Raw genomic sequence first — 18,174 nt, 5'->3', positions numbered from 1 at the left:
AAAGCTCACGTGTGAACATAAGGGTCTCTGTTATCAAAAACAAAGCAAAATATTGTTATATAAAGTATAATTTTTTGTTATATGAGCTATAGGGAGAAAAAAATAAAATTTGAAATTCCCACCCCTTTCAGAAGATGAGATTTTTTGAATTGTAAATATTTTATGTGAAAGAATACCAATTGGTAGTCCTAGATATTCTAGAATATTTATTAACTAGCCCCTATCTACTTTAATTTACATAGAAAACACAGATATAAGTGATTATTGAAGCAAGTGCAAAAGCACAAAAGCAAAGAAATATAAAAGGGAAAAGGGCAGAAAAAGCAATTTGGTTGTTTAAGAAAGTGTGGGCTCAGGATAACTACTGATTTACCAAAAAAATTAGCTTTAACCTTCTTGGTAGGGGTGGAAAAAATATAAGTTGCAGAATTTTTCTTTAAATAATAAGAATCACACTAGTTAGAAAAAGTTCTTCCTGCATTAAAGTCAAAAAAGTTAATTTTGTAGATCTTCTTATTGAACATACAGAACAAAACAATAGTTATTTTTTAAAATAGATTTTATAAAAGTTTCTGAAATATTGTGGGCATTATGGAAGTTTATATTATAATATATAAGCTGTGGTGCTTTCAAGGCAAATGTAAACTTTATTAATTGGTTTTTCATGTCAAATTTTAAACTACCAACATTTCATACCTTTAATCATCTTTCCATTCGTGAAATGTTTTTTAAAAAGCAAAAATTCAAAGGTAAGAGGAGTGAAGAAGGGAAGAAGCAAGGAATTGACATCATTATTTATTGACAAATTCATTTTTGTTGACTACAGTATCCTTGTTATTTTTTGGTTACCTTTCCTTGGATTTATGATGCATGAAGTTATGAATAACCTAGAAAATTATTCTAAACGCTTCAGAATATGGCAGCAATGACAGGACCCGTATTTCCGATTCAGTCTCCTAGTTTTTCCACCGAACAGCTTCTTCGTTTCTTCAAATATGTGGTTTTATAGTATATAATAATTTCACATGTTTATATCAGCACAGTGAGCATTTAATACTTACAACATGGGCAAAATACTAGATGTTTCTTTCTGGGGAAATAGGGACCTATGTCTAATCATTCAACTGCCCTTTTTTAAAAAACTGCTTTATACATTAATTTTAAAATTACTTCTGTGAGAAAAATATTTTATCAGTGAAAGTAGGTATACAGATAGCAATGTTTTCTTCCTCATACATAATGTTTATTTCCTTGTGGTCCTGCTGTTTCGTCACACATTTTCTACACTTTTCACTTTCATCCCAAGCTGCTAAAACAGAATCTGAGAATACAAAATTCTCCAAGTGCGAAACATTGCAGAATAAGAAATGGTACTTACAAACTACCTAGGGTGCTGCAAACTTCTGGCAATTAATTTCAATTAAGTTATTTACAAGGTGCGCCACTACTAACTTGTGCCCAGATGTTGCAGTTGGCAAAATGTGATGGCCACCAATGTAGTCAATTTCAGTAACAATCACTCATTGATGGAATTCTCACACCGAATTCACAGCACCTTCGTAACATTAGAACATGATGTCATCACCCTTTGCCTCATCATAACCGTAAAAATGCCAATACGAGTTGCAACAAATTACTGCAGGCAATTGCTGAGTTCTAGAGATGTTGTAGTGAACACCTGGGCTGGCTCAGAATCTAGCAGCTTTCAAAGCTTCGTTACCAGATGTTTGTGGAACAACTTATGCGTGTTATGGAAAACATACACTTTTTTTTTTTTTTCATTTGCATGAATGATTACCAGGTCTTTGGAAGTGGTGGAAACACATGTTTCATGAAAAAAAAGGTTAGTAATAAGATTTTATTAGGGAAATATTTTTTATTAAAATCAGCATGGTTAGTCTTTAACATTGTGAATTAAATCTGTGTAATCATGTTTATACCCAATTATTTGTTTATATAATAAAATACATCTTCACAAATTAGGTAAGTGGTACAGGGGATTATACCTTTCTTGGGTGAAGAAACAAGAACTTAGGAAAGTTTTATTAATATTAAAATAAAAAATCAGCTATGTAAGTGCCTGATTTTGTTGATTAATTTTGCATATTTTTAGACTAATATTCATTTAATAATTATGTCTTCCTTTCCTTAAATATCCGACATCTTCCTGGAAAAAGACAGAGACTGTTTAAGATTGTCTGTATGTTTATCTTGCCATTCATTTAATATAATATTGACTCTCAGTATAATTTTAGAAAAAAATTGCATTTTGTAATTCAAATAAAAATATTTTTAGAAAAGCACATATCTATGTCATTTCAAACTATATTCTCCAACCATAATGAGAATATGAGTAGGAAGAAAGCCATTACTAATTTTTTTCATGGATTTATTTCTTCAGGGATTATTTTTAATTCAAGGAAATTAAAATGATAATTTTTAATTTTTTAACAATTGAAATACTAGTCCTATTAAAATAAACAGGTCTCCCCTTTATTAAAGTTAAACCATTGTTCCCATTGTAATTCACTGCATTTTTTATATGGACCACATTTTCTTTCCTCTGGGCAACTGCAAGTAGTTGTTAAAACTATTAACAGCTGTCTGGTAGCTGTTAGATTCTCAGTGATTTCATTTAGTTCAAAAGAACTCTAAATTTATCCAGGTGTTAAATATATTAAGTCCTGGGTAAAATCAAAGGATATTCTATTAAGGATGCCTTTTAGGATTTGATGAATACTTTATGTTCATAATGGCCAAAGGATAAAAATATATATTTCTGCTATTTACTAAATGAACAGGTAAGTGAATGTTAAAAAAAAAAAAAACAAAGAAAAAAACAAAGAAAGAAAGAAAGAAAAAAAACTCTGTCTTGTTTAAGAAGCAAATATTTCAACACCTCTACTGAGAAATGAGAATTACACGTACCATTAAAACAGACCTATTCACTATCAGGGCATAAACTGAATGAAGTGCCAGAAGCAAACACACATTAATAAGCTGGATAGTAATGAAAAAACCTCATTGCAGCTTTAACACTTAGAAGATGGACACACATCACTCGTTGCACTGCTGTGAAGTTCATGGTGGTCCTGGGGTGCTGCCCTGATGACTTAGTTTGCCTTTCCTTCTTACATGTCCAGGAATCCCTCCACATCTCTGGGGAGTCATTATAAGCTACGGGCTGGTGCTGCTTGCAGGCGCCTCACGGGCATCTCTGGGGAGGCGCAGACCAGAGATATACTGAGAGTCACTGTGGAGCCCACATTTTCTCATTCCTTGTTTGTTATAAGACTTGGGCCCAAGGGGGTATGAAAGAATGTCACATGAATATAGTCCCCTATGTTTTGTTAAGAAAATGTAAATGTCTCACTGTTGCATTTTTAACCCGAAATGATCCTGAAAGTTTAATCTTGACCCAAAGGCAAACTAACAGAGTACCTCTTAGTGCCTATGTTAAAAATGAGCTGCAATTTGTTTTTAGTCCTTGGGACATTTTTACACTCCCATTAAATAAAAGAAATAATCACAAAGGAAATTAAACCACAAAGAAAATATGTTAAAGCTATGTTTAGCATCTGACCTAAATATATAAAACAAAGGAAATACATGGTTGCGGTTAAGACTTGGTCTTTAACCAGTCTGTTGCATCTACAGCACACAGTAACATGGTAACAATATGTCAGAGAGATTCTTAAGCTCCAAACAACATATTTGGAAGAAGAGTGAAGTATCCCACTGTTTCTTCATTTGAAGTAAAACTTCCAGTTTTAGAAGCGTCAGCAATGCTGAGAAGGTCAGAATTGGTGAGTTGGGGATATTTACTAATCATATTTCCTCCGTATGCAAAGATTGCCAACAATGCCAAAAGTTGAACATCCACCATCACCCGTGTTGGTACAGCGTGAAGGTCTAGCCTCCACCAGCAATCTGGTCAAAACGATTCCCATCCAACTCCCCACCCCCCTTATATTTCCCAAAGAAAGGAACAGTTAAAGGAGTTCAGTCAGTGCTGGCCCCCAGTATGTCTTTCAGTTGTCCAATGGCTTATTATATGTTCGAAGTAACACACCACATTTCTCCTCTGCTCCATCTGATGTCCCTAAACACATGTATCAGTGAAAGCATGCCAACAAGAGCAGCACTCAAAATCTTTGCTTTATACCTGAAGGGTAGTTCTGACATCACTCAGTCTGAGACCCAGGCTTTCACCACTGCATGACTCTGTCATTTTGAATCGAACCTTCAGGACTTCAGCCATTCTAAAAATTTAGTCCGGTTCAACTTGCAAGTAGTTATATAAATATTAGATCATATGACAAAATAGGAATTATTCATTGGCAATTAAGTTCTTCATATTATGAAAAGATTAATACAACGTTTTTATTATTCCCCGGAGGCATTGCACAGTAGGTATGATATTTATACAATGTTGCTCCGCAGATTAGTATATTGGATCGCTAAAAATCAGCTGTGTTCCAAATAATCTAAGCCAATCAGGGAGTTAAAGATCCTCCTCATGCTTGGGGAGTGGTTAAAAGAAATCCACTAGAGTAGCAAGACATGCTCCTATCTAAGACAGCACATTGGGTCTACTCCAAGGAGCTATGGGAAGAAGTGGAGTTCTGCTATCCTCTTGGCATGAATCTTACAGAAATTTATAAATGTGTCTCAAGAAGTTTGTTTTTGTTAAAAGAATATTTGATAACATCTTAAGTTTTCTTCACTCTTTGCGAAGATATTTTCTACATTTTCTCACTTAATTGCATCTCAGCTTTCCCCACGAAGTTCAGATGACCTGACTATTTGGGGGAGGATTTGGTATCAGAAACAACCAGGAAATTTACAAATGGAATAGAGGAAAGAAAAAACGAGTTCTTTGTTAAAGTACTTACTTCTATCACGATTAAATTTAAAGAACTTACTTCTATAATGATTAAATTTGGCCTTTATTTGAAGGTGCCCTCACAAACTGCATCAAAGCAAACAGGAGTCTATCAGTGTAACACAAAGTGTCTACGGAGGTGGAGAGTTAGCCTACCTAGAAATAAGCCATCATGCCCTAGCATGATTGGGAGCTGCCTCACCGGGGCAGCCTTTAGCATCCGCGCCAAAACCTTCACTCAACAGCTGTTGAAGTCCTGAGAGACAACCCACAGAGCGGCTCCAGGACAAAATTAGACTTGGGAGTTTCCTGTCCCTTAATTAAATTTCAATTGCTTTCTGCAGTGACAGGGCTCCAATTAGAGGACCAGTTCAAAGAAAATCTAATGTAGTTACCTGTGGCTATCTCATGAGCTTTAATGCAGCCCAGGGTTTGGAGCGTTCGATCTTAAGTGAGCCTGCTCTATCTGTCTTAACAGTGACAAATTTAATTTGTGTAAATCATGAAGCCCCGAGGGAAAGTTGCTTTCTTTTGTTGAGCTTTTCCCCTAAGTGTTCTAATCCACATATATGAATCACACATAAATACAGTTCTTGGGGAGACTATTTCCCTTTGTGCAACATGAAGTGTACTTCCCACAAAAGCCACCCACAAAAGTTGGGTCTAAGATTTTCACACACTCCAACAACTACTAACACCAAATAATGCTGGCATGTTATAAGCATTTCCTGTATACTTAGTGTTCTCAAATAGTAATGAAGATCCCAGAAAAGCATAGTAACGCATTTTGTGATCATCTTCAAGAGGTCCTCATGACATTCTCAATGTCTCAAACCTTCTCAAAGCCGAATACATAATGATTTCTTCGAAATGTCACTTAAAATTTGTTCCTCTTTCCTTCTACTTGAAATTAGCATGGACCATCCATTTTCGGTCAGCATTTTCAAAAAGGATCAACTGAAACTTGAACAGGCAAAAGGAAAAATGTTTCCACTTCTACCAGACTTAAAAGAAGTTGGGCATCTTTTCATATTTTTCTTATTAGCATTGTAATATAAAACATCTGTAATAATTTAGTAAATTAAATACATTAAAACAACAAATAAAAGAAGCTGTAATGAATAAAATACAGAAGACCCCATGCGGCTGCCTGTTCTTTTCTTGACGAGCAGCAGAGTCAAGTAGCTGGAGCCATGAGTAACTGTTGGCAGGAAATAGACCCACGAACAGGATTGAGAGCTGCTGTGCGCTAATATGAAAACCAGCTTTTATTTATTTCATCACCTTTGTAACAGAATGTTATATTCTGCCATTTCTCTCCAATTTTCTTACCCTCTGTGGAAACTGCAGCCTCATAACTTCTTTTTCCTGTATTGTTCTTGTCTGATTCCATTTTCTCTTACCTGCCAGTGCTCCTTTCTGTCTTTCTGTTGTCAGAACTACCACCCGTATTCCAAACTGTTATTTCCTACAGGTTTCCGAAAAGGTTTTGAGCTCCTATCTTCCTCCTCAAGTTGAACCATTATATGGCAGTCAAATACCTTTTCTCAAATAACTCAAGTAACTCTCAAACAGGAACTTAGAGTGACAGAAAACTGCTTAATGGGAAAAAAAAAGTCTAAATTCTCTGACCATAGTGCTTATGGCCCTCTATCATCCGGGCCCTCTGAAACTATCCATTTTCATTTGTATAATTCCACCAATAGTCCAATAGTCTCTTAGCTTCATGGAGGCCTGTTTCTACTACATCCCTAGTTTATACGCACATATCCGTGGCTCACAGCTCTTTGCCTTTGTATATATTCATCTCCCAAGAATAAACGATTTGTACGTTTCTTTCATCGTGGCAATCCACATCCAGGGAATATCATCAAGGGTGAGGCATGGTAGAGTAAAGAATGCAATAAAATACTGAGTGGTCCAGAGTATGGCTCAATGGGAAGAGCAGGTCCCACAAAAACAAGGCATTACAATTTAAGTTATTTTTTTAAAGTACTACTCAAGAAAACATAAGTAAACCTGATTTGACCTGTGGACCATAAATGTGCACCCTCTGAGGTATAACCACTATCTTCCTGTAAGATCTATTAAAAATTGGCCTTCAGAAAGTCTTACTCAAAGTTTTCATCCTTTTTCTTATTTTCTATTTCCTCAGAAATTTACATGCAGTTTGGCTTACATTGCTATACATTTGCTTATGCTGTCTATTTTGTTCATATATAGATATATTATTTTCTCGATTATTCAGGAAACCTATTTGGGGAGAGTAGAAGTCATGTGTTTTGATTCTTTCATCCTCATGTTCTAGAGACAACTCTCCCTCCCACTTGTATATAAAACATGCTTACTGAGCATAAAAACAAATTGATAAGTCAATATATTACCGAGGTAGGATCTTTTGAAAAATTGTCTCTCTTACTTACATGTAGCATTTTCTCTAATTTCTTAGAAAGAAACAAATAGGAAAATAAGAGAAAGGGGACTATGAGATTTAGAGTGATATGAAGAGAAGCAAACTGGTTTTTTGGTAAAGTTTCTTAGTGCTAATACATCCACTGTCAAGAAAGTTAAGTCACATACCAAAATAGCACTGGATTAGGACTTCTCATTTTATAACCTTAGCCAAATAATTTAATATTCTAGGGAATGTTTCCTTATGTATAAAATGGTATATTTGTGGCAGGGGGTGTGGACAAGGTGGGGGAGTAGCTTTTCTGATGGGCACATTTTGGAATATCTGCTTAGTCTACAGCCATACCCTTAACTAACTCCTACTCCACCCCCAAGCTACAGGGATATACTCCCCAAAACCATTGTAGACCATGCATTCATTTCTGGCCCATGGCTGATTGGACTATGAGTTGGCATCAATCAATGTCTCTTCCCCAAGGCTTAGTAACTGTGGTGGAGAGAAAATTTCAGTATTTAATGTTGTTTAGCATATTTAATGTCATGGCACGTAAACCTGGGCCATATTCTACCTTACTGACCAGGATACAGAGGAAGCAGGATTAGAAAATATAGAGAAATTAAATGGAGACAAGAAATAAGTGATAGAACCTGCCTGGATTCATGGCACCCTTTCTATTATCAGTTCCGGTTACTCTCCTTTTCGGTTACGAGCAACAAACAGTCCTAACCTTCCATATTTTTCTCTGCCCTAAAGTTCTGTGGAGCTACACATGTAAGTTTTCTCACCTGTAAAATAGAGGCTGTGAGTAGAAAAGCAGTTAACAGAGTAGTTCATTTTAGTGGGACTTTCAAAACCAAGTAGTCAGCCAAAACTGTCTGCAAGAGCTACATTTCCTGGGATAGAGGCAAAAGTTGTCATAATGACACATATCTTACTTTCCACCTGAGGTGATGATATGGAATTCAGAAAAAAAATAACCTAAAAATCCATGAGGATTACTAAGGTAATATCTAAAAGCAGTCTTAAGTTTCCCAAATATAAGAACCATATGGATTTAAAGCACCTTATGCATTTTGTTTCTTTTTACATATGTAAGAAACCTGAGGAGAGACTCGAGCATGTTATACATAATTGTCATACAATTACCCATAATGCTTTCAACTTTATACAAAATAATCCTTATTGAGTTGTTTTAAAGTTACTGTTTGATCTATCAAGTAGACTCAATAAAGAAAATAATTCAAAAGACTATGATAAGTACAGCACTCTTACACATTGAGCTGAAAGAGTGTCAATTTCAGTATTCTTGCAATTTTTAGCTGGTGGCTTCACTCCACATACGCTTCTGTGTAAGTAAACACAGTAGAATTCTGCTTTAGGGAGAAGGGCTATTAACATAGAGGCTGGTTTACTACAGATCAGTGCCCTTAGAAACATAACTACAGATGAGAAAAACCTAATATGAAAGAATTATTCCCAAAAGCAGATGTTTGTAGTAACGTCCCTAATAAGAGCATCTCTTTAGAATAGCACCTCTTTATTGTAGCTTAAAACTCTTTTATTTCTCAGAAAGAGAACAAGGAGGAGGAAGAGAAGGGGGAGGAAGAAAGAGAAGAGAGAAGAGAAAAAGAGAAAAGAAGTGGAAAAGAGGAAGAGGGAAAGAAAGCTCACCTTCATTTACCTCTGTTCACACTCAAACCTCTTGATAGTAACCAACCTTGATGTTGTCACTGACTCCTCTCCTTTCCACTTGTGAATCCATTGCAATCTGGCTTCTCCCTCCTTCATTCAGAAAATTGTCTTGTGATGGTCTCCAAAGGCCCTGGGGCTGCAAAATTTAACAGGCACTGGTCAATTATTATTGCAACAAATTTTTCCTAGAATTCAAAATATTTACCAAACTCCATTTGAAGTGCTTGCCTTTCTTTATGTAGTGGTTACTTCATCACCTTCTATCTCTATTTGCTCTATTTCCTTCCCCCTCCTTGGCTTCTTTTTTCTACATTAGGTCCTTTCACACCCTGGTTTTCCTCTAAGATTCTGTCCTTGCTCATGTCTGTTCTCTATATACTCCTCATGGCACACTTATCCATTCCTGTAATACCAGGTACCATGTATTTATGACTCGACTTTTTATCTTCAGCACAGACCATTCCCTTGAACTCCAGATTTGTGTTTCTAGGCTCCTACCAGACACGTTTAGTAGATATATCACCAACACCTTAAACTTATCCAACATTAAATCCCCTTTATGTTCTTTCCAATTCTCCACTTGGTTTGATTTTAGTGTCCAAGTCAGAAGCTTTAGGATCACTTCCTCTTTGTTACTCACTTACCCAGTAGGTCATTAAGTCTGAGTCTATGGATATCTCTAGAATCCACTCCATGACCACAATTTCTGTCTTTCTTCAGACTCTCATCATTTCTAACCTATCCTGTTGCACTAGCCTCCGACCAGACCTCCCTGCCTACAGGCTTTCCCATCTTCCTTTCCTCCTGAATCTGTATTCTACACTATTGCCTCTGGTACCTAAAGTACAAAACTAATCGGGACACTTCTCTGATTAACACCTTTCAATGACTTTTTACCCCTATCAGCTCCTTTCCTTGATAAACATAAAAGGTCCTTGACAGTCTGGCTTCTCCCCCCCTTTATGATTGTGTCTCCCTACTTTCCCTAACTCACTGCCTCTGGTTCAGCCTTAACTGTTTTTTGCAGTTTCCCAAACATGCCAGGCTATTTCACATCTCCAAGGTTTCGGAGAGTCTGATGCATTTGCCTGAAATGCTCTTCCCCTCTCAGGCACCTGGCAAATTCCTGTTCAGTATTTGAAAATTCCATGAACATCACCCCCACCCCCACCCCACATACATGTGCATCTTCCTATTACTTTTTTCATCCATAAGCATGGAGGTATACCTCTCTATTAGCATTTTTCTCACTGTGTCATAGTTTATAACATGGGGGGGGGGGTCTCCATGAATCCTTGAGGTCCCTGAGAAATGTCTTTATTTCAGTTTAAACTATGTCTGGCGTGTAATACATGCTGAATGCATGTTGGTTGAGTGAATAATAAATAAATACAGACAGTATTAGAACAGCTAGTTGAAAGTGTTTGGTATTCCTTTCCTGCACCATTTGGACAATAGGTAATATTACGCAATAATTTTCTTAAATCTCTTAAAAGCTGAGTTTCAGAGAAGCAGAGAACTGCATAGTAAAGCAAACATTTAAGAACCAGATTCATTTATAACAAAAGAAATGGTTACTTAACTCAAGACAAGTATATGAACTAAAAGAAACTTTTGCCTATTGCTACTAACTGATGAAATAAGAGCAATTAGGTTTGGCTTTCTCATTGTTAATTCTTCCACACGAAATATTTGGAAAATAGTATCCAATCTTACAGCCTGTGGGGTCAATTCTGCCCAGCGAACAAAACATGGACGTGTGCGTCACCATCTACCTTGCAAAATCCTCTAGCAGGCTTGCATCTACATGCACGTCTCTGATTTTATAAGATCCTGTACGTGACAACAAACACATCAACAGTGTGTCTAGACTACCAGGTCGTATTCAGAAACTTATGACTTCAACAGGGGTGGAGATTGTGGGGAAACAGAGCCTAGATCGAGTGAACTTCTAAATAGAATAGGTGTTTGTGTGTTCAGGAGAAAAGGGAACAAGGAAAGAAGCATGTTAACAAAAGAATGACTTGTCATAATTCTGGGAACCTTTGGAGCAAAGAATTATGAATTTAAATAGTCCAATACCTGGATAATTGTAATGCTGGATATAGCTTTTCAGGAAGAAGAGTTCTACTAATTCCGGATGGGAATGGGGTGAAGAATAATAGTCAACAGTGCAGATTAAGATCAGTTTGCAAAGACATTTCCATTTAAATGAAACTTCCTTCTTTGGATGATAGGTGATATCAGATTGAAAAAGCAGTGACAAGTTGGAAGAATAGTTCTCTCAATAGGAAATAAAAGTAAAGGAACCTCCATGAGCCATAGGCCTGGTCAAAGCTTTACCTCTTAAACACTTTGAACCCTATCTTTCCCCTTTTTATCTGTAATAGTTGCTCATATGTCCACTAATAATTTTGCTCTTTACTTGGGGTGACTTGCTCTTCTTGTTTGGAGTGACTTTGCCAAGCCCAGAAACCGGAAGCACTAGACACAATACAGCCAAATTCTACTAAACTGCAAGTCAAACTTGAACACCAAATGCATGGAAAACAAGAAATAGACTAGCATTAACTGTGTGTTATTTTTTAATCTTCTTCGCATAGCTATGAAAAAAATTATCCCATTAATATTTCACCTACATCTTTAAATTACCAGTTGTGAGTACAAATAATAAATAGTAAGCTGTCATTAATTTATATTCCATTAATTTGGAATTTATAATGAAAAAAAAAAGCCTTTGACCTTTGATCAGACACAGGTTCATCCAACTCAGGTCTCTGTCTCTGGCAAGACTAGTAAGAGGATATCTGATGGGGAATTGTGTGGTTAAATTGCCTAATTTCAAACTATTTAGAGCCATACTCCCCAATTCTCCATTTTCCTTTAATTAATGTTAATTTTGTTATGCAATAATTCTTTAACCCATTAATGTATGTAGTCTCCATTCTTTTCTGGAGGTAATGAATTCCAAGTTTTCTGTCCTTCATCTAAAATATGTTTTTCTTTTAAATTCCTAACGAATTTTATGGGGACATTCCCCCTTTTAATAGGATGATTATATGTTTTTAATAGGATTCATGATTTTAGAAACTTAAATGTTTTTGACACTTAATCATCATTTTCCAGCTGTAGATTCTTAAACTTTTTCTGCTTCTTTGGATCATTTATGCCATACACTTGACTTTATCTAGCTTCTTGGGTTAAAACATGTAATTATGGTTTAGTACAGAAGATATCCATTGTTATGAACTTTTTTAGTTTGTTTTGATTGTGGTTGCATATTGGGCTGCTGTCACCTGATTTCTCCAGTCGTGGTTTTCAAGGACTTCAAGCTTCTTGTTTGCTTCATTTTTTAAAAATGAAAATCTTGTTTTTTATTAAAAATCCCCAAAAATATATAAAAGAAAATAAAAATCACCTGAATATTTTCCTTGCAAAGATAATTGCTGTCAACATTCTTGTGGATATTTTTTCTGTGCTTGTATTCACATACATTATTATCCTAAAAAAAAAAATTTTATATATATATATATATATATATATATATATATATATATATCTCCATGATTCTGAACCTGGGAAGAGTCTATATGAAGGCCAGAGGTGGGGGGGTTGGGGGGAAGCTGTTGATTCAGGGACATTTGCAGATCTTTCTCAAAGTAAACATGGCTCTCTACCTTACTCAAACATGATTCCTACAAAAGCAAATCTAATTTTTTGAGAGAAGACAAAGAAGAATCAATGAAAAATCCACTTCTCTCATTTTTCCCATCTCTCCGTTCAAGAATCACTGCTATGATGCTATTTTGTAAACTTTTCTTTTCCTCATTTCCTTGATGTGGTAAATATTTTTCTGAACCAATGACTATATATATCAACTCTTCAGCCCAAGAAAGATGCCTACAACATATTTAAATTAAAAAAGAAAAAACAAACATCAGAACAGAGGGTTCAATATGCTGTCATTTGTGTTAATTATATATTTATATTAATATAAAACCTCCTGAAAAGCCATATGTCCATCTGTTAATAGGATTCATCTCTGGACCTTTTGGCTTTGGGGGCATTTTCACTCTTGAGTTTGAAATATAGACCAACTATAATTTTGAAAGTAGTCTCCTTTTGCTTGACTTTTCTCTTTTTAAAACACTGTAAATAATGCTGCTTTGAATATTAATGTATCCGACTCTTAATGCTCTTGTTTGTCCTTAGAATTCCCACTAAGGAATAGGTATAGGGAATGCCTCTAAAAGTATATGGAATTGGGCACCTAGGTGGCTCAGAAGGTTAAGCATCCAACTTTGGCCCAGGTCATGATCTCATGGTTCTTGAGTTTGAGCCCCACATCGAGATGTCTGCTGTTAGCACAGAGCCCACTTCAGATCCTCTGTCTCCCTTTCTCCCTGTCCCTCCCCCCCTTACCCACACACATGCATGCACGATTTCTCTCAAAAATAATAAATAAAAAATAAATAAAAATTTGTGGAATCTATTGTCAGATTGCTGTCTGAAAAAAAGACCAGATCAACTTGTTTCCACCAATGATCATGTCCATTTTCTTACAACTTCATCAACACTGGATATTTGAATTCTTTTAATCTTTGCAAATCTAATATGTGAAAAATATTGTTTAAGTTTGCATTTCTTTGGTTACTAATGAAGGAAAATGTGTATTCACCCATTTGTTAATCATATATATATTTCTTCTTTGGTGAATTGCCTGTTTAGGGTCTTTGGTTACCTTTCTATTGGAGTGTATATATATATATATATATATATATATATTAAATGGAGTATATATATATATATATATATATAAAATGTTTATTTTTGACAGAGAAAGAGACACACAGAATGAGAGCAGGGGAGGAGGAGAGAGGGAGACACAGAATCCGAAGCAGGCTTCAGGCTCTGAGCTGTCAGCACAGATACTGATGCGGGCTTGAACTCCCGAACTGTGAGATCCATGACCTGAGCCAAAGTAGGGTGCCTAACTAACTAAGCCACCCAGGTGCCCCTGGAGTATATATATTTTTATTAATTTGTTAATATTTCTTGTATCTTAGGTATCTTAGGTATACTAACATGAAACTTATGTGAAGTTTACCATTAGTCGTATAGGTTTTCTTTTGATTATAGAAACTTATAATGCTTACCTACTTATATATTTATCCTTTCTTTTATGATTGTTGACATCCCTGACTCAAAATTATAAAGCAGTTTACCTCTATTAATATTATCATTTCTGATATGTGCTTAAATCTTTAATCCATCTAGCATATATGTAAGTATCCCTGTTTCCTTTTTAAGTAAACATTACTCTGCAACATTTTTATCTTAATTTCTGAATATTCAACAGAGTCCAAACAGGCATTACATTAGTACTGAAACAAGCCATTTGCATTTACTATTCTTATTCGTTTAATACTATTAAAATATGGTGTTTTACTTCATTTCTTTAACACTTTTTCCTCTTCTTTTGATTGCCAATTGTAGGCAAGTTCTATTAATTATACACACAATATGTATCTTTTTTAAAAATATAAAGGTATTGATTTATTCTGTTTTCATATACTTTACATGGTTGTAGGGATTGTCTAATTATTTCAAAAGTTATTTAAACTACAGCATAAACCACATCCTGGTTTCCATAGTGCCTGACACATTGACACGTTGCAAGTCCTTGATAAAGATTTTGGAATTGGCTAACAAACCAAACCGAATGTTTTTATTATAGCAAAGAAATGGCACTATAATCTCCCAAAGAATGTGATGTTTTTACTGTGATGTTCACCATGAGGTTGTTAACCATTTATTTATTCACTTTCCCATGATACCGGTAAGCAAGTTATTCAACATCCTGGGCTTTCCAATCTCCATTTATCATAAGTTCGAGTCCCTTTTACTAACCCCTTCACAAAACTGTTGGAAGACGAACAAGTGAAAGATTGTGAAAGTACTTTAAAAGAAAATAACTTTTTACATGAAAAATGCTGTCATATAAACAAATAGCGGTGGCCATGGATGGTCTGTTGCTGTTATAAAAACAAATAAAAGCATGATAGACCATCAACATGTTTCCAACTGGTCAATATAGGTTTGTGATTTTGATTCTGAAATGAAAATGAATTCCCCACACAAAAATTCATGAAGACAGGTATCACCTGTCCTGCCAGACCACAGCGACGAGGAGATTGATTGCAGGTTAGGTATTTCCTGTGGGCTCAGCTGTATCTATGATTATAAGCGGTGAGTATTCATTATTTAGAGTTGATGTGTGTTGATGACACAGTCTGCACTCTGCGGCTTGCCTCCAAGGCCTTCCATGTTACAGCCAAGCCATGATAGGAAGAACTGCATTATGTAATAATGACCTACCTCACCTCCTTCTTACATAATATTTCACACTCTCATGGCGCTCTGTAGTCATGTGGCAATTATTCCTCGCAGAGTTTTGAGGAAGAAGGGAGGTTGCGTTACCACACGGGAGCCAGAGCAAAATGTGCCATACTAATTTTTCATTAGGGGAGCTAATTTACACAAGTCTGATTTGGCAACATTGAAGATACATGCTTCACAAGTACTGCCTCAACCATAAAATTAGTGTCAGAACTCAGGGTTATCCACAAATATTTACTTACAAACTATGTGACTACAACCATGGTGAATGCAAGATGAACTAGCTTTCCCTGAAGAAGCTCACAGTCTGACTTAGGGAAAGTGAAGGTTTGAACTCAAATGTAACCATCCAGTATGCCTCCATGTGTAACTCAGGACACCAAAGAAGCCACAGGGTTAGAGCCAAACTCAGGCACCCCAGACTCATTCACATTCTCGAGTGATACAGGAGTTTAGGATTCCTGGATTCCCTCTTAGGGAAAGGATTAAAGCTGTTTCTCAGTAGGCATTGCTATTGGATTTAGGGGTAGTATAATTCTTTGTGGCACAACAGTGGCAGAGGGAAGGGGAACCCTCAGCAAGAAAACTGTAAGAGTCTCCACACTTTTCCAATGCCTCTGGGCTGAGTGGATACATTTCCAAATGCCCCCTTGAGGGCAGGTCCAATCCCAGTGAGAACCATTGTACTGTGGGACACTCCAAGAATGTACTTTGTCTCATTAGCTCATTTTTGCTGTGTAGATCCACAGGGAGTCACAGAAAGCAAAATTCCATTTGTTTTGGAGTGGCTGTGATCATCCATGCTTCTGGCTTTCAAGGCAGGTCATTCCATTTTTTTGAGACAACTCCCTGTTAGATTCTTAAGATGAGGCTCGGAATTCTGGTCAAATATGTGGATTGAACTCTTGCACACCATAACCAAACTTCATGAAAAGCACAATAGACAATAAAAGGATAAAAAGTTCATAAGGACCAAGAAAACAGGAGAGGAGACAACATTGGATACAAAGTAGAAGCTTAATCCAACCTCTCCCTACTCAAAACCCTGTCAGTGGCCTCCATAGACTTAAAGTCTATGGTCCTTACCATGGCTACAAGTCCCTGCAACAATACGGTCACCACTACTGGTCTCCAAATCACTAGTCTCTGACATCACTTCCTTTCCTACCGTACTGTCCTCCTTGCTGTTCCTTACAAAGGCAGACCTCCTGCTCCTACTTCAGGTGCTTTACATTTGAATGTCTCTGTGCTTGGAGCCCATTTCCCCTAGATGTCTGCATATCTCCTTCCCTAACTTTCTTCAGGTTGCTGTTTAATGTTACCTTAAGGGAAGGATCTCCTCTGCATAGTTCATGTAACAGTAGCACTCTTGTCACACACTCCCTCACCCTAATATACTTTTCTCCATAGCATTTAGTACCATTAGACATTTTTTAAATGTTTTTATTATCTATCTCCTCCCCTAGAACATAAGCTCCGAGAGGGCAAGGGCAAAATGATGTCAATGAATTGTCAGTTAGTGGGTCAAGGACTGTCAATACATTTTTTTTTTCAAAACTGGAAAGCAAGTATATGAGAGGTAACTGATTTAATAGAGAAGAGAACGTGGAAATCTAGTGCAGAGCCTTGAAAAGTCTCAGGAGTTGGAGGCACCAGATGCCACAGAAGAAGTGGGTAGATGGTAGATTTGAAAAATAAGCCTGGGTGGCTCAGTTGGTTAAGCGTCTCTTGATTTTGGCTCAGGTCTTGATCGCATGGTTTGTGAGATTGAGCCCTGTGTTAGTCTCTGAGTTGACAGCACAGAGCCTGCTTGGGATTCTCTCTCTCTCTCTCTCTCTCTCTCTCTCTCTTTCTGCCCCTCTCTTGCTCACACTGTCTGTCTCAAAACAAATAAACTTAAAATAAAAGAAAAAAAAGAAAAAGAAAAGAAGGTGGATCAGTTGAAATTCCTGTAAGAGAAATTAAATCCCTAATCTCCTCTCCAACTTCATTTGACCAGGTGATTAGCTTTCTTCAAGTGTGGAGAAACACTAGAAGTTTAGTCTTTGGAGAAATTTAACAGAGACTCAGAATAAGAGGAGCCAGGTAGTGGTCAGGGATGAGGCACCATATTTAAAATATTTAAAACATTTAAAAATATTTAAAAAAGCTTATGTTGTGAGCAGTAAGAAACTTCTGCTCCCCAGCCCTACACACACAGAGACTTCATAGTGTGCTCTTTGGTAGATCGTTTTTATATTTGAACATATGGCCAAATATATATTTGAAGAAAGCTCCAGCATGACAGAGACCAAAGCAAAGACAAAAAGAAATTCATAGGGAATAGCTAATTCAGGAAAGAAGGAAAAACAACTTTTATTCATTTATTTTTTAAAGTTTATTTACTTTGAGAGAGAAAGACAGAGAGCCAGGGAGGGGCAGAGAGAGAGAGAGAGAGAATCCCAAATCAGGTTCTGCACTGTCAGCAGAGAATTTGACTCAAGGCTCAAGCCCACGAATGGTAAGATCATGACCTGAGCTGAAATCAAGAGTCAGACGCCTAACCGACTGAGCCACCCTGGCGCCCCAAAAGAAAAAGAATACTTTTTAAAAAATGATCATTATCCTTCAAAAATAGATTGCTATTTGAAAAGGATACATTTAGAGAACAAAGAGTGTGTTATGAATGAAAAATAATAGAAGAAATACAAATTCAATAGGAGAGTTGCATGGAAGAATATAGATTTATAAAAGGTAAAGAGATTGAAAATATGAAAAAGCATAGAAGAAATTTAGAAGATCAGTC

The 18,174-nt window shown here is 36.3% G+C and overlaps 1 long non-coding RNA gene across 3 annotated transcripts in view; it reads left to right on the top strand.

The window, feature by feature from the left end:
• The window catches only part of LOC125918914 (uncharacterized), a 32,857-nt gene extending 22,458 nt beyond the window's left edge, over positions 1-10,399 (top strand). For 2 of the 3 annotated variants that reach the window (XR_007456614.1, XR_007456611.1), the window contains exons 6-7: positions 1,802-1,843; positions 3,658-3,832. This is a non-coding gene — a long non-coding RNA (uncharacterized LOC125918914). Of the gene's footprint in view, positions 1-1,801; positions 1,844-3,657; positions 3,833-8,867 lie in introns of those variants that run through there. The other variant, XR_007456612.1, reaches the window with a different exon arrangement.
• Positions 10,400-18,174: the final 7,775 nt, after the last annotated feature.

The sequence above is a fragment of the Panthera uncia genome, chromosome B4 (assembly GCF_023721935.1).
Source record: "Panthera uncia isolate 11264 chromosome B4, Puncia_PCG_1.0, whole genome shotgun sequence".
NCBI classification, from domain to species: domain Eukaryota; kingdom Metazoa; phylum Chordata; class Mammalia; order Carnivora; family Felidae; genus Panthera; species Panthera uncia.
This window is presented reverse-complemented; position numbering and strand designations above follow the sequence as displayed.